Source organism: Pteropus alecto, unplaced genomic scaffold (genome assembly GCF_000325575.1).
Source record: "Pteropus alecto unplaced genomic scaffold, ASM32557v1 scaffold177, whole genome shotgun sequence".
Lineage (NCBI taxonomy): Eukaryota > Metazoa > Chordata > Mammalia > Chiroptera > Pteropodidae > Pteropus > Pteropus alecto.
Genome location: NW_006442207.1, coordinates 4,709,639 through 4,724,427, shown reverse-complemented (window position 1 = coordinate 4,724,427; position 14,789 = coordinate 4,709,639). Strand labels below are relative to the sequence as shown.

General features: G+C 46.4%; 1 pseudogene; it reads right to left on the bottom strand.

Moving 5' to 3' along the window:
• Positions 1–11,459: 11,459 nt before the first annotated feature.
• Positions 11,460–11,578, bottom strand: LOC112470153 (annotated as a pseudogene).
• Between the last annotated feature and the right edge of the window lie 3,211 nt (positions 11,579–14,789).

The following is a 14,789-nucleotide window of genomic DNA, read 5'->3' as shown; positions in this document are numbered from 1 at the left end:
ATATCCTAAGTCTCACTCACTTCCATCAGGTCTCTGCTCAAAGACACCTCCTCTGCTCCCTCTTCATGTTGTTACTGTCACAAATCACATCTTGGTACATTGCGCGCCCATCAACATAGATTTATAATTATCGTTTTATGCAGCTGTCTGTTTTCTAAATCATAGAGGAAAAAAGAGGATTGACAAAGCAAAAATAGATTAACACTATATTTTATACTTACCCATGTAAATATAACCTTTAACAAGGACCTTCATTTCTTTGGGCAAATTTGAGTTACTGTCTGAAAGATATTTCAGCCTGAAAGACTCCCTTTAGCATTTCTCATAAGGAACATCTGCTAGTGACTAATTATCTTCAGTTTTTATTTATCTGGGAATGTCTTAATTTCTCATCCTTATTTGAAGGATAGTTTTGGCATATATAGAATTCTCGATTGGAATTTTTTCTTTCAACCTTTCAAAAACATCATCCCACTGCTTTATGACTCTGTGGTTTCTGAAAAGATCGGCCGTTAACGGTATTGAGGCTCATTTGTACATGACAAATCACTTCTCTCGCGGCTTTCAAGACTTCCTCTTTGCCTTTGGTTATATACAGTTTGATTATGATTTATCTCTGTGTAGATCTATTTGGTTTCATCTTACTTGGAGTCTGTCGAGCTTCTTGGACGTGTAGATTAATGTTTTTGTCAAAATTGGGAAATTTTTAGCCATTATTTCTTTAACTATTCCATCCATCTCCCTTTCTTTCTCTTTTTTCCTGGAACTCCCATAATGCATTTGTTGTATTCTTGATGGTGTCCTACAGGTTTCTTAGGCTGTTCATTTTCCTTCTTTCTGTTTCTTTTCTGCACCTCAGACTGGATAGTCCTAATTAATTTAATTTCAAATTTGCCAATTCTTTCTTCTGTCTGCTCAGATATGCTATTGAGCCCAACTAGTAAATGTTTCATTTGTTATTGTAATATTTCAACTCTAGAATTCCTATTTAGCTCTTTTTAATCATTTCTATTTATTGATATTCTGTCTCTTTATCGATATTCTCTATTTGGTGATACATTATTTTCATGGTTTCCTTTAGCTTTTTGAGCATATTTAAAATAGTTGACATGAAGTCTTGGGCTACTAAGTCCAACATCTAGGTTTTCTCAGAAACAGTTTCTATTGATTGTTTCTCTCTTCCTGTGCATGGATCATACTTTTTTTTTCTTTTCATGCTCCACAATTTTTTGTCATCGTTGTAAATCAGACATTTTGAATATTATAATGTAGCCATTCTGAAAATTAAATTTTTCTTCTTACCAAAGTTTGTAGATGCTATGTGTTGTAGTAGTTGTTGTTTGTTTAATAACTTTCTGAACTAATTTTGTAAAGCTTGTACTCTTTGACATTTGAGACTACTGAAGTCTCTCTTCCATTAGCTTAGTAATCAGCTGGAAGTTGGACAGAGATTTCCTTAAATGTCTGGAACAATAACAAAAAAAAAAACTTCCCCTTTTTGCAGATGGGTTCTAATGTGTTTTGAAGCATCTTTCAATACTCAGCCTTGTAGCTGACAACTCTGCCTTAGCCTTTACTTTTCGCTTGTGCAACACCTGAAGGTCAGCCAGCGATGAGAGCTTAGGGGCTCCTCAGTTCTTTCCTGAGCTTGAAACCAGCCCTGGGCATGCATGTGGCCTTCACGATTTTGAAGAAAACGTCAGGGCTTTACGAAGCCCTTATTTCCTAAAGTACAAAGTATCTTGTTCCCTAGCTTTTCCTCCCATAATTGTTGGTTAATCTATTGTTTGCCCCAATTATTATTTATGTTCAGGCAGGGATTAGTATATTTGCCCTTAAATATCTTTGATAAATACCCCCTGGATAGCCATCTAAGCACGGAGAGTTTTGAATTCAGCAAGATCAAGTCCATCTCTTTGAACTTCTTTCTTCCTTTCCTTCTTTCCTTCCTTCTTTCCTTTCTTTCTTCCACAAATATAAGATGGGCCAGCACTACCTACATGCTAAAAATAAAGCACTAAAAAAAACCCCTACGCTTTGTTTCTGCCCTCATGGAATTTACAACCTGGTGATTAAGTCAGAAATTAAAAAGACAATCATAAATGATTAATTACCTTTGAATCTAGGTAACGACAGAGGCTGTGGCCTAATCTCAGGGGTCATGAATTGCATCCCCAAAGAAAGAACATTGAATGTGGGGTGATGAGGGGGAAATAAGTGTGATCTAAGAGAAGAAGTAAGGAAAGTATTCAGGAGAAAGGACCAGGAGGTGTGCAAAGGCCCTGAGGCAGGAGGAAATCTGAGAGTGGGGAATGTAAAAAAGGACAGTGTGCTGGGCATGGGGAGAGAAAAGAGACGATGGTACTGGATGAGACTGAAAAAGAGGGAGAGTAGGGTCATTCAGGGTCTTATGATACGTGTTTTGACCTTATCCTGAAAGCAATAGAAGCTATCATAATCATAAAGCCGGAGGGCAGAGGGTATCCACACTTACACTCGAAAACACAAATGTGTCCCCAGAATGTAACGTGTCCTCAATAACTAATGTCAGCCTAATCTTGCACCCTTACCACAGGAAGTAAAAAAACTCATACTTGACATCCTTAATATCTGTTGCTTCCAAATTAAAAAAAAAAAAAAAAAAAATCTAAGGTGAACTCTTTGGCATAAATTTTGGTCTTTCCAGAATGTGTCCTCCTCCCTGAGGCAGCCCCACAATTCATCATTGTTGTTGTTTGTTTGTTTGTGGGGGAGCGGGGTGATCTTCGGTTCCATCCTGGCATTATGGAAGAGATGTGTCCTGTGGGTTTCTACTTCTTGTGCCACACCTGAGTCCTTACCAAACTCTTTAGAACTGAGTCTCATTCTATGGTCTCTGGTGGTTGGTATCTGCTGGGATGAGGCTGGTCCTCCTGGTTCCTGCATGACCCATAGCATCTCCCTGCCAAAGTCCCTACCTCAGTAGCTTCCTTCCCCTCTTTTCCCCCAGTTGTGTGACCATGTGGTAAGTGCACCTCTTCAGAACTGAAGATGGCCTGTGTGCTATAATCCAGAACCTGGAGTAGGGTACTTTGAGACACCCATTCCCTCACCATGCCAGAGTCACCACTTGGTCCCTGCTGGCCCAGGACTTTTCTAGTTTTAAAACTGAAAGTTCCATGCCTGCGAAACACTTCAGTCTCAGACAAGTAGAGTCTATGGGTCACCCTACATCCATTCTTCCTCATGGCCAGTTGGCTAGAAGTCAGGAGAACCTACATTGATCCAGATAGGAAAGTAAATTGTCCTGACCCCTAGAAAGCCATCAGGCATCAATACAGTTTCATTCCACCTTCGTGAGAATACAAAACAACCTCCTTACTTAGATATTTGTCAAGGAAGAGGTTATTCACTGCAAAAATGGATTTGATAAAATAAATGAATAGAACGCATGCTTTAAAGTGTAGGAATTAAGTAGCTAAGCCTTATGCTGAAGTCAGAAGAGAAACAAGAATCTTAGGTCATGTATCTGAAGTTTATGCAAACATCATCGAATTCTTATTTATTTCGTTAACACTTTGGAGCGGGAGGGAAAAAATGTTATAGTTTCAGCATCAAAAACATATGTAAAGCAGCTCGTACACACCCACACAGTTGATGGAAAGTGCCCCCTTCGGAAGGGATGCGGAAGAATGCCTTTGTGTTGCTGAGTTTTTACGTTCTTGACTTGCCAGATCAAGGACAGATGTGAAAGTATTTTTCGAGTTCATAACTAACAGGGAGCATCGTGACTTTTAAGCAGGTGGGGGAGAAAGCCGGGCATAACTCAACTGTTCTTTCTAGGAACCGACTTCTTTTAATGGGCAAACTGGGAGGCAACGGGGTGGATCCTTCTATTCACTGAGAGAAATATGATTTGGGGGTATAAGGGAGATCCCTGTGTTTCTCCTGGTGTTATGGGGAGTCCTTTTTTCTCCCTCAGGGAAAATGTTCCTCTTCAAAACAATGTCCAGCTGTCTTTTCTGCCTGAGGCCCAAACCTGGAAGGAATGCCATTTGGAGGTTGTGTAGACAATTGTTTACAGGGTGATAAATCCTATACTAAGTGTTTTACACGTGTTATCTCATTTGATTTTCAGAATAATATTTTGAGGAAGGTATTGAAGGTACTCAGTTCCTTATCCAAGGCCATATGTGTTTCAAAATTAAGCAATTCCCCCCACAATCAGATTTTAGTAAAGGAATAACATGGGCGTAGACCCTATAACACAAAACATCCCTGGAGGGGCTGTGGGAGCAGCCGTTGATCACACTAATATTTTCACATTTGATGGAACAAGTAAAAGTTATAAATAGCATCACATCAAATCAGGTCAGACTTCACCACCAAATGAGTCTTAGCACCAAACAGTTGGGAGAAAAGGAACCACTTTCTGTTTTCAGGGCTTTTGGGATCTGAGTATGACGGGAAGGAAATCTGGACCCATGTTATCATAGCCATGTCGCAGATAAAGAAACTGAGGCGAAACGCGTGTGTTCTCTGTATCTTTGTCTCTTCTGATTTGAAACGATGGTTTCAAGATTAACTCCATCTCATGTGGGTCAATACTCGGTCGTCCTAGAATGTGAGTTTGGCCAGTTCGACTTGCTTCCCCGCTGGCCCGCGAGTTGGTTGCTATGACAGTTTCCCGGGCCACACTGGGCTCCTCAGTTGCTTGGTCACTTGACACTCAGCCTCCCTTTATGTAAACCTGGTTCTCTCTCCTTGTTTGCTCAAGAAGGAAGATCAGTGGGCAAACAAAAAAGCAAAAATATGGCTCATCATTCCAAAAATGAAACACCCATAGACTCCCTTGTCTGAGACCCGCATGGCTCGGGAGCTGTGATTTGTGGCTCTAGGACACGCCATGTGTCCTGAACAGTGAATGCTTGCAGGGCAGGAGGGCAAGGCCTCTGTCCATCCACACACAGGAACCTTGGCTCGATATGTAATAACCACTCACGTGCAGGTGGTTCTACGAGAGAGAAATCGAAGGCGCCACTGAGGGGCGCAGGCATCTTCCTGACTTCGAGGTGCCCTCAGGTACGCACAGGAATGAAAGGCTTGTGGGCGAAGCCCAGGCGAACCCTGCCAGCAAAGGGCAGGTGGCGAGGCTGTGTGCTGAGTCCTCCACCTGTGGGAGTCAGTGTGCGTTTGTTACGAGCCCCCTTTTCAAAAGCAGAAGCGTCCTTGATGGTTCCTGCCCTCTCCTTCTTCCATAATTTCTGGCCGAGGGGAAGCGAGGTGTCCAGAGCAGGGAGGCCAAGCCATGAAGGTGAGTGCGTGTGGTGCACTGGGGGCGATGGCCCTCCCTGTCCCTGCCACACCATTCTGCCAGCTGACGGGCGACCGCTGGCTCCTGGAGAAATCACAGTTACAGGGGGACGGGCTTGCGGGCCCTGGCTGCTGCTCTGTGGGGCTGCAGTGAGTTGGACAGTCACCAAATTTGACTTCTGCCTCTTCAGGCAGATTATGAATGGTTTCCAAGAAGGTGAAAAAGCCTCACTCTTCAGTGGTCCAGAGCTGGGGATGGAATTAGAGGGCCTACTGAAATCTCAGCATAGAGAAAAGGTTTTTCCCAAGAGCAGAAGTTCTGTAGTGAGCATGCCTGGCTCCCAACCAGTCTTCTCGCTTTCAAAGAGCCAGGTAGGAGTCTGACATGCCGACTGGATAGAGAGAGAGAAAGAAACCTTCCCCGAGAACTGTTGAAGCCACTTTCTTCTCTCCGTTTCTGAGGGGACTTGGCCCACGCTCTTGCCTGGGAGAAATCACTCCTAAGAGCTGAGAGAGGCAGGAGAGAGGGGGTGACGAGAGGCGAGAAGATGGGCTGTCCCTCTGGGGCACTTGAGATGTACCCAAGGGCGGAGAGTCCTGGTGGGGATGCTGTAAACATGAGACGATATGAAAAATGTAGCCTCACCTGGCTCCCACTGATGGGGTGACGGCTCTGGGGGACCTATGTGGAGACCACCGCCCTGTTGTTATCAATTCTAAAATAGACAGACGCCCATGACGTAGTTTAATATCACCACGATTTGCATGTGTCTGACTGTTCGTGGGATCCTAGCAAGGAGTCATAGTTGAGTCGGCAGCATTTTTTAGAAAACTCTTTTCAGTGGTACATAGAATAACAGTGCCGCCTATAACTGGTGGCATCTTAGGCATGTTTAAGTCAGGTATTAGCATAGCTCACAGATGAGGAGATGAGGCCCAGATTGGTTAGGAGATCTGCCTAAGGCTGCACAGCCACTATCTGGACTTGAAACAAGGTCTGTCTGGCTCTCGGTCTCTGCCTTCCAGGAGGAAGTCCCATCCTGGAGGGGGCGAGTTGTCAGCTCCTCAGGCAGCCTGAGGAGGGAAAGGGGGCATTACAGGACCTGACCCAGCCTGCTCAGCTCCAGGGTGGGGTGGGGAGGGAGGACAGGACAGCGGGGCGCTGGCCTCCAGGTCTGTGGGGCACCTCCCCCAGGCCATTTCTGCATCCAGGGTTCTATTTTTGTCACTACTCATCCCTTAAGCATCAGCTGGTTTTTGAAATCTGCCTCTCAGTTAGATTCGTTTAAACTCACAGTAACCAGATTGTTGACGAAAATCATAATGTGATCTTTGTCCCTTGGATCTGGAGTGACTAATTCTTTCAGAGAGGCAGTGGGGAAATGGAGAGGCCGAACTGTGAAGTTAGATGCATCAGCCTTTTGCTGCTTTTTAGTAAGTTGATAAGTTCCTTAGACTCTCTGAACCTCAGCATCTTCACCTATACAATGGGAACCATAATGACGCCCGCCTAAAAGTACTGTTGTGAAGATTTTATGAACAGAAAATGCCTGAAGTGTCGTGGGTGTTCAGTAAACTAAAGTTACTATTTTTATGGTGATGATGATGATGATGATGATGATGATGACGACGACGACGATGATGATGATGAGCAGCTTTCGTGGTATCAGCTTTTACACTCTCCCCAGGCTCTGCCACTCTGTCCCCTTGGCTCCCCAGTTGCTGGGTTGATGTCCCCACTTCTGGCCACATGTGCAGCCCTGACGCTGATTGACGCAATCCCTCCTCCCCACTTCCCCAGTCCTACCCACTCTTGGGCTCCCCCTTGAGAACCGGCTGCTCTGCGGGGAGGTGGCTGAGAGGGAGGTCACCACACTTTCTTCCCAGCACCCCCAAGCGTTGGCTCCCATATCAGACTCTCTCCATCATTCATTTCAGTGACCCTTAACTCCCAGCTTCCCTGGGCTAAGGAACAGTGCCGGAAGAGACACCAAGAACGTCACCCCCCAACAGTTTCAAGGTGTCATTTTTTCACTAGGGTTCCCTAGACTGAGGGAGGGAGGGCACCCAACTTCCCCCTGTAGGCTCCTGGGCCACTTAAACTATGGTCTTTGCCCAGGTCTTCCTGACACCCCGATACGATCGGCCACTGCCCCCAAGATGCTCAGGCATGCTAGGGTCCACAGCCCAGGCCCTCACCTGGGACCCCAGTTCTCAGACAGTTACTTCTGCTACTCCTTATCACAAGCTTGAGAGGAAGAGACTATGACGCCCATTTCCCAGATGAGAAAGGAGAGGCCCGGAGAGGTTAAGTGTCAAATCCAAGCCCACACGGCCAAGATGTGGACATGGCCTAGGTTTGAGCTCAGGGTTGACCACAATGACCTGGTGACCTCCTGCCCCTACCTTACACCCGGAGGTTCAGATCAACTGCCAGAGCAGCTGTTTGCCACAGAATCGGACAAGCCCTAAAGCAGGACAAAGAGCTCAGGGAGAAAGAGCGGGGATGGAAATCCAGCCACTTGGGAACTTCTGCTTGTTTTCCAGAGTTGAGGGCTGAGCCCTCAGCCTGCCTCAAGCCGGGTAGTGGAGGAGGGGTGCGCCTCCAGGGGTCCCCGCCTGGTATTGTCAATTTGTGTTTGTTCTGAAGGAAGATCCATGCTGCCTTTGCTGGGAACTCCCTGGAAATCTGCTCAGGAAGAATATGATCGCAAGAACTTTCTAGGAAAGATGGTTCCGACTTCTCTTTCTTATCCAGAGCTGATAGCTCTACTGCTATGGTGGGTCATAAACCCGTCCAAAACAAATGGAAGAATTTCGAGAATCTTCACATGAAGATAGCCATCGAATTCCAGCCCCTGGCAAGCAGTAAAAAAACTCACTTCCACTCCAGTGACCCCTGCGGTTGCCATTCCCTTGGGATGTCCTCTCCCCAGCCTTCTCTCTTTGGTGAACTCCCAGACCTTCTTCCTCTAAGACCCAGCTCAAACGTCGCCTCCTCTGAGATGCCATCCTGGACTTTTCTAAGAACATGGTTAGTGCCTCCTTTGAGGTTACAGATACCTTTTAGAATCCTGCACTAGGTTGTCAGTTTACTTATCAGTCATCCTCAGCAGATAGCACAGTGCTCAGAATACAGTAGGTGTTCAATAAATGTCGATGGAACAAATACATTCATGAATAAAAGCCCGTTTAGCTTAGTTTATGCTGGAAATTGCAGGGAAGCTATGGATTAAGTCTTTGCATTAGGCTGTTGTGGCACTTTTCATCTGAAGATTTATGACAATGTCCATAATAAAAGAAATGACAATTTCTGCCAAGGTCTCCACTTGCTTGGGAGGCCTGGATGGAGTCTGATGTGATTAGGTCTTGGTAGCCTTGTCTTTACTGCCCTCTTGTGGCTAAATGTTGCTGCTGCAGCTGAAAAAGCAAGAGATTTCATTGAGGCCACAGAGGGAGATATTTTTGTCTCCTGGAGTATTTTAGGATCCCTGAGTCACTTTGAGCCCTGTCTCACATGCCCTGTATGTATCTGCAATTCTCCTTCCAGTGCCTTGAAAATATGTTAAAAGAATATTAGATAACTAACTAATAGGACCTGACCATCCTCAAGATGTGCATCAAAGACACTTCGAGTGTCCGTCACCTCTGGCTTGGGTTCTTTGTGTGGAAGAAAAGACTATGACAAAGTCTGGCAGATTTCTGAACTCAAAGACCTAACAGTCTATTTGCAACACCTTCACTAAGAGTGACTAGTTCAAGATGACACTGAATGACACTGTCTACTAATAAAGAATCATAAAATACTTGTTAACCTAATAATAAAGGTTTGGAATTAGCTAGCTCCGGATGTATATCCAAGTCCCACCATTTACTGCCTATACAACTTTGAACAAATTACCTTTTTACTCTGAATGTTTTCTCATCTGCAAAATGGGTCTAGTAAGAGTTCTTCCTTCACAGATACATGGTGCTTAAATGAGATGATCCACATCGAGACCTCAGCGTGGTGTGTAGCTCAGAGTAATTCCCATTATTAGCCATTATTGTTATAAGTAAGGTTTTTAATTGTCTGGTGCAGCTAGAGAACAGGGTAGGATGTACTAAAGAGCTGGGTACATGTATTCCTAATCATGGCCTTCTCAAGTAGATCTCATTTTTAAAATTTTCGGAGCCCATTGCAATAAGGTGTTTATTAGTGTAATAGTGCATCCTGGGCAGGAGAGCACGTAGTGTTACCTTGTCTCAAGGCTCCATGGGAGAAGTCAGCTATCACCTGTCTCTAATCAGAGTCCACTTGCTTCAATTTCTCCCTCCTTTACCCACAGCAGACATCACTAATCAATCGCATCTCCCTAATACACCCGTGGCAGACATGACTAATCAATCATAGCTCTTTTTCACAAAGACCATGCATAAAGTCTCGGAGTTCTTATTATAGAGCTCTAGGCAGTTACGACAATTAAGCAGAGTGGGAAAATGACATACGATCTAATTTACCTTTCCAGCTCTTGACACATGGGTAGAAGAAAGATGTGCAGAGGAAAGGGGAGGGCATTTTAGCCAGAGGGAGTACAGTCAGCTGAGTTATGAGTGACAAGACAGGTCTGATAGGAAAAGGAAGTTAGAGGGGGGCTACTTTGTGAAACCCCTGGACTCTTGGATGATTCGTTGCCATAGACCAAGGGAATCACTGAGGGTTGTTGAGCAGGTGAGTATATGATAGTAGTCCTTGGGAGCAAGATCTCTCTGGAGCCAGTGCCAGACAGATTGGAACCCTCCTGAGCCCTCGGAGAGCTGAGGACAGATGCTGAGGGAGATGAACGCCAGGGATGCTGGGAAGGAGGCTTTTGTGGGCTTGGCAACTCCAGGCACATCAGGAATGAAGGAAGTGGTGCCATCAAAGCTGCTTCTCTGACCCTGAGCTCTGCAGGCTGGAAGAATAATGGCACCTCCAACAGGAAGGGGGTTTGGGGCACAGAAGAGAGGATGTGCTTTGTCAGATGTGTAGTTGGCCATAGTTTTGGGACATCCAGTGACAATTTCCTGTGGGCAGCTGGAAATGAGATTAGAATCAGAGCTAGAGCTACAGATATTAGAGAGAGACATAAAAAGGTTAGTGCTTTCCAGGTCCAGACTCACTTTTACTCAAAGCAGTTTGGGTGGGAAAAGAGAAAGTGCATTCAGAAAAAAGATGAATTGGATGAAGGTCATGGCTTAATTAAGAGGTAGTCGCTGCAATCCAGTTTTTCCAAAAGATACTGCATATCTGGGTCAAGTGTCCTTTTCACAATATCACCTAAAATGAGTAGGGAAAAATGTGGGGTTTTTTGTTGGTTTTTTTTTTTTTTTTTGTAATAGGGAAGAGTGAGGCTCATGCACAGGACCCCTAATGTCCCTATTGCTAAGAAAGAAAGTATATATTTAACTGAAATACCCACGCAACGAGAAGGGAGGTCAGAGGGATGATTCCTTTATGAGGATATTCCATTTCCTAAAGCATAACAAAGTCACTTGGGCTTGAAGCTCAAACAGACCTGGATTTGAACCTTAGCTCCACCACTTCCTAGCTACGTGACCATGGACAAGATATTTAACCTCTCTGAACCTTGGGTCCCTCATTCATAAATGGGAATAATAGAGTACCTGATTCATAGGGCTGTGGTAGTAATCAAATGAAAGGATGGATATAAAGGTTTAGTCCAGTACTTGACACATGATGAGGGTTGAATGTATGAGTTATCTTTTTATCCTATCACCTAACTTTTTTTTAGGAACAGATTTTAAACAACCAGTGGCTGACATGATTCCCGGGAAGTCATCGGAGGGAGACAGAGAAATCGTACCTGGTATGAACCAACAGGTCACGTTTCTTTTGCCTAAGTCCTTTGCGTCATCCAGTAAGGCACAAAGAAAAAGAGGCTTCAGGAATTCTGGGGAGATTAACAGCTCACCGGCTGCCTTTAGTGGGCTCATGCCCCAGGAAGGATCTGAAGGGCTCTGCTGTCTGCTCTCCAGTGTCCTTTCCCATTCCCACCAATGTTTACGTGACACAGGATTTCCTGACGAGTCATAAGTACCTATGCTGTGGCCCCCTTGACGAATGGAGTGGGGTCCCCCTACCAACCCAAAGAAGATGTCTTTGAGAATATATATATATTTTTTTACGCCTACAGCACCTGGTCTTCCTAGGTGGTCTCCCATCCACGTACCAACCAATTCTGACCCTGCTTAGCCTCCGAGATTAGATGGGATCGGGCGTGTTCAGGGTGGCATGGCCGTAGACAAGAAGATATCTTTGAGCCAAGGAGAGTGAGCAGAAAAAGTTATCTCTACTTGACCTTGAGCCTGTCCTTGAGAAAACCAGTAGCAGATTAAAAATCTAGAAGTTTCTGGAAGGTTCTGGTTCATAGGTTAAAGTGTAGGGTAGAAAGACAATTTGTTGTAGGCGGGTTAAAGTAGCACTATAGTAAAAACACTAACATTTGCTGAGCAATTACTGCATGCCAGGCACTGTCCTAAGTATGTCCGCACCCACTCCGTTCTCACCGTGACCCATGAGGGAATTATCTTCCCCGTTACACAAGTGGGTCGCTGAGGCCCAGAGATGCTAACAAACTTCCCTAGGGTCTCACAGCTACCAAGTGGCAGAAGAAAGATTTAAACCCGGGAAGTCTGACTACAGAGCCTACACTCTGAACCACTGTGCTACGGCTGTGTCCCAAGGCTGGCGTCCACCCTCGAGGAAGTGGGTGGCCGCAGCGTAAGGCCTGACCTTCCGAGGAAAGGCTCTGCTGGCAAAGGAAATGCTTGGAAGTGCCGTGTTCCCAGCCCTGAGCCCACCTTGGTGACATATCGTGCGTCCAGATAAAGAGCCTGTCCCTCAGGTGTCCCCAGTGATGAGTCACTCTTCTCAGGGCCTTTTATCTCCCTTTTCCTTTCCTGGGGATAAATAGGACACTGAGAGAATTTCTCCAATTCCTATATTTACTCGTATGTTCTTCTCATCTCCGATTTTTAATGGGAAAGGAAGAACTTCCCTCTTATAGCATCTTGCTCCCAACTAGTGAGGGGACGGAGGAGATGGCCCAGGGGACTTAGCCGCATGGCTCTCCATGCTGAAAGTGTCCCCCAGGGGCTCGCTGACCTTTCTCACCTCTGCGTCTGCTCTAACGAAGCTGTTGAGAAGGGGAGGGCAAGCGTGGGGTGGTGGGGAGGGAATGGTGGCCTCATGCTCCCAGCTTCAGGGGAAGGGGCAAAAAGACTCCTTCCTGGCCAGGGGACCCCAAAAAGTGTTTTTATTCTCTTGCAGCCCTTGGCTCGAAGTGATGAGGGTGAATCCTAAAGTCTTAGGACAAATCTAAGGTAGATATGGCAGAGACAGAAATACGAGGTGGTGTCTCAGGTCACAGGGGAGTTTGGAGAATAGGTCCACAGACCTCCTCATGCTGTCCTATCCCTGGGTCCATACGGAGCCCAAAGCAGGCACGGGGATGTCGTGGAATGAAAGACCACAGTCCACTCATTCAAGGATCCACTCATTTATTCCACAGACATTCACGGGGTGCTTTCTATGTGCCAGGAATGCTGCTGCGAGCTGGGGATGCAAAGCCAAAATGGATGCAGTCTCTAAGGAGCCTGCGTTCTGGAAAAGGGCAGACCTCAGTTCCCCGGCCGCAGGCCTGCACCGCCCGAGATCGCTGTTAAAGCTCAGAGACCCACAGGGCTCTTCACTGCTGACCCCACCAGGAAGGCGCATCAATAAGGAGACCCCAAGGAGGCCTTGAGAGGAGGAGGTGGCAGCAGGCATCACTCAGGCTTCCCCACTGAGTGGGCTGCCCGCTGACCCTGAACCCTGAGCTCAGCCAGAACCCACTTCTCATCCTCAGGAAGCTTTGAGGCAGATGTCCTTGGTGGGACTTGCCCAGGTTGACAGTGTAGAGCCATTCCTTCCTCTCTCCCCCTTTTCACCATCACCCAACCTATTCAGACAACACCGGGTCACAGGAAGGGAGGGGACATGGGGTACCATAGCGCTCCTGCTCTGAGGGGCGGGCAGAATCTCACAGAAGTCAGACGGAAAGAGCGGGAGCCAGAGCCACTTCAATTTGAATCCCAGCTTTGCCCCTGGGAGGAAGTGTGTTCATCTCTCTGGGTTTCAGCTCCCTCAGCTGCAAAGAGGAAGGATGATAAGAGGATCCCCTCACAGGGCTGTGGTGACTATGAAATGTGACAACGTCTGCACAGCCCTTAGCATAGTGCCTGGCACACTGTAGCCTGCAATGAATGGTGGCTTACTATTACAATAGTGTTAAGAGTGTTCTCACCATACTCTGATTCCTTGAAAACTGGAGTGAATTTAGGGTCCGAAGACCTGGGTTAGAGTCTGGGTCCTGCCACTTCGTCACTGTTTTGTCCCTCAGTGTCTCTGAGCCTCTCTCTCCTCACTGAGGGGCAGCATATCTGCTCTGCTGTGTTCCGAGGATCGAATGAGACCACGACGGGGAAGTTCTGTAAATCGAGTGCGGCGTAAACGTAGGTGGGTCTGGGCCAGGTGCATCCCCGGCTTCCATCCCACCACCTGGTACCCAGAGCTTCTTCCTCTCCTCTGTGACCTTCTGGCCCCGCTCGGGAATGGAGTATTTCCACCTGGTTCTACATCTGACTTCTTCCCAGTCTCTAATAAAACGGTGAGTCCCTTGAGGACCAGCCCCGTGTTTATTTAGCACTAAGAGCAGCCATTCATCGCATTCAGGACCTGCCAAGCACTCTGGAGGCATCGTCTCATGTTCTCTTCCCAACATCCAGGCAAGGAAGGGACTGCTGGCATCCCCATTGTCTAGATGAGGACACTGAAGAGTCTAGAGGACTTCAGTAATTTTCCAAAGATCTAATAGTCAGTGTGTGACTTTTTCACCAGGACCCTCAGCAGATATTTGAACCCGGATCAGTCTGACCCCAAGCCAAGCTCTTAGCTCCATGCAGAGTTGGGCCCAGGTGGATATCAGTACATGCATTTTGCTTAGTTACTTCTGATGTGTATTTTATTAGGACCTCACACCTGTAAGCGGAATGTCATACAAGAATTCATTAAGCATAACGGAACAGCCCACTCTAACATTATGTGGCAACAGAGTTCACATTGGTGACTAACACAGGCAGAGTCTTGGTCCTACATCCATCAGCAGGTTTCTATGCACCTATGATGGTCAGGCCCTGTGGGAGGAGCTGCGATTATAACTGACTGAGCAGACAAGGCTCTGTCCTCAGGGCCATGAGTTCTGATGAGGAAGATGGGCAGCAGATACAGAACGGCTCACAATGAATGGAGCTATCGGGGAGGTAAATCAGAATAAGGAAGGGCTGAGAGCATGACGGGAGCGGGTATACCTCAAGCAGAGTGGTCAGGGGACAGCGTCTCTAGGTAAGTGACGTTTGAGCTGGGACCTGAATAAGTGAGGAAGTGAGCCACGTGGATCCTGGGGAGGGGGACAGTG